Source organism: Triticum aestivum, chromosome 6B, assembly GCF_018294505.1.
Source record: "Triticum aestivum cultivar Chinese Spring chromosome 6B, IWGSC CS RefSeq v2.1, whole genome shotgun sequence".
Lineage (NCBI taxonomy): Eukaryota > Viridiplantae > Streptophyta > Magnoliopsida > Poales > Poaceae > Triticum > Triticum aestivum.
The window spans coordinates 196,533,171-196,540,417 of record NC_057810.1 but is presented as its reverse complement, the minus strand read 5'-3'; the positions used below and the strand labels follow the sequence as shown (position 1 = coordinate 196,540,417).

The window sequence follows — 7,247 nt, the reverse complement described above, 5'->3', positions numbered from 1 at the left end:
CGTATGTTGTTATGCGGTCTGACCGATAAAGATCTTCGTAGAATATGTGGGAGCCAATATGAGCATCCAGGTTCCGCTATTGGTTATTGACCAGAGACATGTCTCGGTCATGTCCACATAGTTCTCGAACCCATAGGGTCCACACGCTTAAGGTTTCGATGATAGTTATATTATGAGTTTATGAGTTTTGATGTACCGAAGGAGTTCGGAGTCCCGGATGAGATCGGGGACATGACGAGGAGTCTTGAAATGGTCGAGACATAGAGATCGATATATTGGACGATTATATTCGGAGTTCGGAAAGGTTCCGAGTGACTCGGGTATTTTTCGGAGTACCGGAGAGTTACGGGAATTCGCCGGGGAGTATATAGGCCTTATTGAGCTTTAGGGGAAAGAGAGAGGAGAGGTTGGGCGCCCCCCCAAGGCCTAGTCCCAATTGGACTAGGGGGAGGGGCTGTGCCCCCTCCTTCCTTCTCTTCTCTTCCCCCTTTCCTTGACTCCTACTCCTACTACTTGGAAGGGGGGGAATCCTACTCCCGGTGGGAGTAGGACTCCTCCTTGGCGCGCCCTCCTTGGCAGGCCGCCCCCTCCCCCTTGGCTCCTTTATATACGGGGGCAGGGGGCACCCCATGACACACAAGTTGATCTTCGTGGTCGTTCCTTAGCCGTGTGTGGTGTCCCCTCCACCATATTTCACCTCGGTCATATCGTTGCGGTGCTTAGGCGAAGCCCTGCGTCGGTAGAACATCATCATCATCATCACGCCGTCATGCTGACGGAACTCATCCCCGACACCTTGCTGGATCGGAGTTCGGGGATCATCATCGAGCTGAACGTGTGCTGAACTCGGAGGTGTCGTACGTTCGGTGCTTGGATCGGTCGGAGCGTGAAGACATACGACTACATCAACCGCGTTGTCATAACGCTTCCGCTTACGGTCTACGAGGGTACGTGGACAACACTCTCCCCTCTCGTTGCTATGCATCACCATGATCTTGCGTGTGCGTAGGAATTTTTTTGAAATTGCTATGTTCCCCGGCAGGTGGTACTATCATTACTATCTTATATCTTTTGGCATGAACATGTGTATCATTACGATCGAGATTCAATAAACCATTCATTTTAGGTGCAAGACCATTAAAGGTATTATTCAAATAAACAGAGTAACCATTATTCTCCTTAAATGAATAACCGTATTGCGATAGGCATAATCCAATCATGTCTATGCTCAACGCAAATGCCAAATAATTATTATTTAGGTTTAACACCAATCTCGATGGTAGAGGGAGCGTGCGATGCTTGATCACATCAACCTTGGAAACACTTCCAACACATATCGTCACCTCACTTTTAGCTAGTCTCCGTTTATTCCGTAGCTTTTATTTCGAGTTACCAACACTTAGCAACCGAACCGGTATCTAATACCCTGGTGCTACTAGGAGTACTAGTAAAGTACACATTAACATAATGTATATTCAATATACTTCCGTCGACCTTGCCTGCCTTCTTATCTACTAAGTATCTAGGGTGGTTCTTCTTTAGTGTCTGTTCCTCTCATTACAGAAGCACTTAGTCTTGGGTTTGGGTTCAACCTTGGGTTTTCACTAGAGCAGCAACTATTTTGCCGTTTCATGAAGTATCCCTTCTTGCCCTTGCCCTTCTTGAAACTAGTGGTTTTACCAACCATCAACAATTGATGCTCCTTCTTGATTTCTACTTTCGCGGTGTCAAACATCGCGAATATCTCAAGGATCATCATATCTATCCCTGATATATTATAGTTCATCACAAAGCTCTAGCAGCTTGGTGACAATGACTTTGGAGAAACATCACTATCTCATCTGGAAGATCAACTCCCACTCGATTCAAGTGATTGTTGTACTCAGACAATCTGAGCACAAGCTCAATGATTGAGCTTTTCTCCCTTAGTTTGCAGGCCAAGAAAATCGTCGGAGGTCTTATACCTCTTGACATGGGCACGAGCCTGAAATCCCAATTTCAGCCCTCGAAACATCTCACATGTTCCGCGACGTTTCGAAATCGTCTTTGGTGCCTCATCTCTAAATCGTTTAACTGAACTATCACGTAGTTATCAAAACGTGTATGTCAAATGTTCGCAACATCCACAGACGACGTTCGAGGTTCAGCACACCGAGCGGTGCATTAAGGACATAAGCCTTCTACGAAGCAATGAGGATAATCCTCAGTTTACGGACCCAGTCCACATAATTGCTACTATCAACTTTCAACTATATTTTCTCTAGGAACATATCTAAAACAGTAAAACTAAAGCGTGAGCTATGACATAATTTGCAAAGGGTTTTTGACTATGTTCAGGATAATTAAGTTCATCTAATGAACTCCCACTCAGATAGACATCCCTCTAGTCATCTAAGTGATTACATGATCCGAGTCGACTAGGCCGTGTCCGATCATCACGTGAGACGGACTAGTCATCATCGGTGAACATCTTCATGTTGATCGTATCTACCATACGACTCATGATCGTATCGGTGAATATCCTCTAATTGTTGTTTCTGCAATGGGTTTCTAGCAAGAACGTTTCTTACCTACACAAAAACCACAACGTGATATGTCAATTGCTATTTACCCTTCATAAGGACCCTTTTCATCGAATCCGATCCGACTAAAGTGGGAGAGACTGGCACCCGCTAGCCACCTTATCCAACAAGTGCATGTCAGTCGGTGGAACCTGTCTCACGTAAGAGTACATGTAAGGACGGTCCGGGCCGCTTCATCCCACAATACCGTCGAAACAAGATTGGACTAGTAACGGTAAGCATATTGAACAAAATCAACGCCCACAACTACTTTGTGTTCTACTCGTGCATAGAATCTACGCAATAGACCTAGCTCATGATGCCACTGTTGGGGAACGTAGCAGAAATTCAAAATTTTCCTACGAGTCACCAAGATCTATCTATGGAGAGAATAGCAACGAGAGAGAGGGGAGTGCATCTACATACCCTTCTAGATCGCTAAGCGGAAGCGTTCAAGAGAACGTGGTTGAAGGAGTCGTACTCGTCGTGATCCAAATCACAAGAGATCCTAGTGCCGAACGGACGGCACCTCCGCGTTCAACACACGTACAGCCCGGTGATGTCTCACATGCCTTGATCCAGCAAGTAGAGAGGGAGAGGTTGAGGAAGACTCCATCCAGCAGCAGCACAACGGCGTGGTGGTGATGGAGGAGCGTGGTAATTCAGCAGGGCTTCGCCAAGCACCGCGAGAGACAAGGAGAAAGAGAGGTAGGGCTGCGCCAGGGAGAGGTGGAAACTCTTGTCTCTGGCAGCCCCAAAACCTCAAGTATATATAGGGGAGAGGGAGGGGGCTGCGCCCCCTCTAGGGTTCTCACCCCTAGGGGTGCGGCAGCCCAAAACCCATCTAGGGTGGCGGCCAAGGGGGGGGAGAGGGGGAAACTTGCCCCCCAAGCAAGGTGGGGCGCCCCTTCCCCAAACCCTAGGCGCCTTGGGCCCTTGTGGGGGCGCACTAGCCCACCTGGGGCTGGTCCCCTCCCACACTTGGCCCACTCCGCCCTCTGGGGCCGATGGCCCCACTTGGTGGACCCCCGGGACTCTTTCGGTGGTTCCGGTACATTACCGATAACACCCGAAACTTTTTCGGTGACCAAAACAGGACTTTCCATATATAAATCTTTCCATCTGGACCATTCCGGAACTCCTCGTGACATCCGGGATCTCATCTGGGACTCCGAACAACATTCGGTAACCACGTATATCTATTCCCTATAACCCTAGCGTCGTCGAACCTTAAGTGCGTAGACCCTACGGGTTCGGGAACCGTGCAGACATGACCGAACGATTCTTCGGTCAATAACCAAACATCAGGATCTGGATACCCATGTTGGCTCCCACATGTTCCACGATGATCTCATCAGATGAACCACGATGTCGAGGATTCAATCAATCCCGTATTCAATTCCCTTCATCTAGCGGTATCGTACTTGCCCGAGATTCGATCGTCGGTATCCCGATACCTTGTTCAATCTTGTTACCGGCAAGTCTCTTTACTAGTTCCGTAACACATCATCCCATGATCAACCCCTTGGTTACATTGTGCACATTATGATGATGTCCTACCTAGTGGGCCCAGAGATACCTCTCTGTCACGCGGAGTGACAAATCCCAGTCTCGATTCGTGCCAACCCAACAGACACTTTCGGAGATACCCGTAGTGCACCTTTATAGCCACCCAGTTACATTGTGACGTTTGGTACACCCAAAGCATTCCTACGATATCCGGGAGTTGCACAATCTCATGGTCTAAGGAAATGATACTTGACATTAGAAAAGCTTTAACATACGAACTACACGATCTTTGTGCTAGACTTAGGATTGGGTCTTGTTCATCACATCATTCTCCTAATGATGTGATCTCATTATCAACGACATCCAATGTCCATAGTCTGAAAACCGTAACCATCTATTGATCAACGAGCTAGTCAACTAAAGGCTTACTAGGGACATGGTGTTGTCTTTGTACCCACACATGTATCTGAGTTTCCTATCAATACAATTATAGCATGGATAATAAACGATTATCATGAATAAAGAAATATAATAATGATAACTTATTTATTAATGTCTCTAGGGCATATTTCCAACAGTTTGCTAGGTGATCCACTTCCAATTTCCCCTGTGCGCCGCCACCCACCAAAGACGACTGCGCCCGACCGCCCGATTCCGAGCCTCCCGCCGGAGACTGCCGCCGACGAGGGCCACGCCGGCGATCTCCCCTCAGGCCGCCTGCCTCCTCTTCGGTGTTCATGTCGGCGGCGACCTCATGTGGTGTGCAGCGGGAGAGAGCTTTGAGTAAAGGTGAGAGGAAGGAGAAGAAATAAGAGAGACGGGGCGACGTGCTACAGGTGCTGCTCACCGGCGGGAGGACTGCGAGGGCGGAGCAAGGCAGCAACGGCGGAGTGGGCCTTGGGCGATGCGGTCGGATTGAGCAGTGCTCGATGCAGAGGCGGGCGCTGGCTCGCTGCTCCTCCCGAGACGGAGCAGGGGCGCGATGCAGTTGGCTTGGTGGAGAGTGTCGGCGCCTTGACGACTCCAGCGAGGTAGAAAGGCCTGGGACGGACAAGGGGGAAACGGATCCGTCCGTTTGCCGGCTGGATCGGAACGTGGGCAAGCCCAGGCGGCGTGTGGCAACGGATGAAGGTGCCCGCGGCCATGACGCTCCGATGGTGGCGCTGCAGAGAGCAAAAAAATGGAGGGAGCGGAGGTCAGGTAGGAGATGGAGAGCACGGGGAGGAGGAGAGGCCCAGGCGCAGCTGTGAGTGCTCACCGGCGGCCTAGCCGACGATGCGGCGGAGCAGCAGTGGATTTGCCGGGTCGAAAGCTTGGCCTCCGTGGCGCTCATTCCTGGTGGCGATGCTGCTGGCTCTGGTCGCGCACTCTAGGCGTGGCGGGGCGACGGCAAGCCGTTTGTGGGCTTTCTGGATAGAGAAGGGAGAGCAGCGCGTCGCCGGAAGCTGCCATCGCCCCGCAACCATGATGCCGTCGCCTCGCAGCAGGGCATGTCGAGCTCCAGCGGCTGGGGCAAGAAAGGGCAAGAAGAGAGGGGAGCCTATTAGGCGCAGTGCTGTGGAGGAGTGGCAATGAGTGAGATAAATTGTGGCAAACAACGCAAGGACATGGCAACACGATGGGAGGGGGATTGGGGAAGACGACTGAGCGAGAGGATAAGGTCATGTGAAGACAGCGGTGCAGGGGGCCGCCGGACACGCGTAATGAGTGCAGGGCGGCTGATGCGTTTTATGTGTGTATGGGAATGATGCGTTCGTTGACTATAGTCCGCTGAACCAAAGCCATGTGGGCAGTCCATATGACTCGTGGAGCACCAACAAGGTGCTGGTTTCTTCTAGCAATCAGCCAACGTACTTTGAGAGTAACGTGTCAGCCTGCACACATGTTCAATGGTAAATGTCTTTCTGGTTTTATTTGGAGTTGATTGGGTCTCGATCATTCATGGACGGGTAAATATCTCCGAGTCTATCACTCGGACGAGTTATCGTGCACACATGTATTTGTTCTCCTAACCTATATGCACATGTAGCCGAATTTGGTACCAGATATTTTGTTAGTATAATATTGGATTTAGCTTCGTTTGTATAAAAAAATAAAAATATATTGATGGCAACCAGGACATGAAAATTGGAATACAAATATATATACACATGTTAGGACACACACGTCCAAAACATCATTGTTGCCCCAAAAAACTCTATCGTTAATTGACCCATTATGGTTGCCGTCATCAAACTTATTCCTTATAAGGAGAGATGAATAGTAGCGAGAGTGGAATGTATAAATATGAACTAATTTTAATAGGGATTGGGACATATAGGCAGTGGCGGAGGCATGGGGTAGCCAGCAGGGGCCAAGGCCCTCCCCATGATCACACTTTCTTTTGTATTATGCATATGAACAGTGAATATTTTTTCATTTTTCTTTAAGCCGGCCCTCCCTAAGATCAAATTATAGGCAATCCTGCCTCCGCCACTGCATATAGGAATTAATATATGATCTGTTTATAGCTGCTACAGGTATGCGAATGGGGCACAATTACTTACGCATTGATAAATGTTTAGATTTATGTAATGTATGGGTTGTTGAATATCAACAACTTATTACACGTAATCCAATTTCTCTAGAACGAGTTGAAGAAGTGGGTATTATTAGCAGGAAAGAAGATTACAAGCTTTTAGAATACAACGGGATCTTCATAAAGTGGATCCTTATGAGTCTTGCAATGGAATATCATATTACTCACATTGACAGGTAAACTCTCAAATACCAGACGAACTCTCATATTTATTTATACCCGTTGCAACGCACGGTTTTTTTGCTAGTTATACTAAAAGATCATCTCTTATCTTCTTTAAAATAAGAGAAGACAAATATTTTTTTATGAGTCTCTTCTTTATCTCATCATTTATCATACGAAACAGTTCTGGCACCCGAAATAATATCATTGTACATGCTCTAAGATTGTCTTTTCCCCTCGATTGGTCACCTTTTAAGTGTGCACGGGCTTGCGTTACGTTTCTCGCTGTGATATGGAGAGCGTACTATTTTTATTGTGAACCGTGCACATCACGGGCGACGTCGAGGCGAGTAAGGCCAACTCCACCGCGCTACCCTAAACGGATGTCCGATTTGTTCGGATTCTGTCCGTTTGGGTAGGAATTTGGGGTCGTGTTC

The 7,247-nt window shown here is 48.3% G+C and overlaps 1 long non-coding RNA gene across 1 annotated transcript; it reads right to left on the bottom strand.

The window, feature by feature from the left end:
• Window positions 1-4,565: 4,565 nt before the first annotated feature.
• Window positions 4,566-5,933, bottom strand: LOC123136538 (uncharacterized). The gene is made up of 2 exons (XR_006467052.1): window positions 5,329-5,933; window positions 4,566-5,233 (listed from the first exon to the last, which is right to left on the bottom strand). It is a non-coding gene; the product is annotated as an uncharacterized lncRNA (long non-coding RNA).
• Window positions 5,934-7,247: the final 1,314 nt, after the last annotated feature.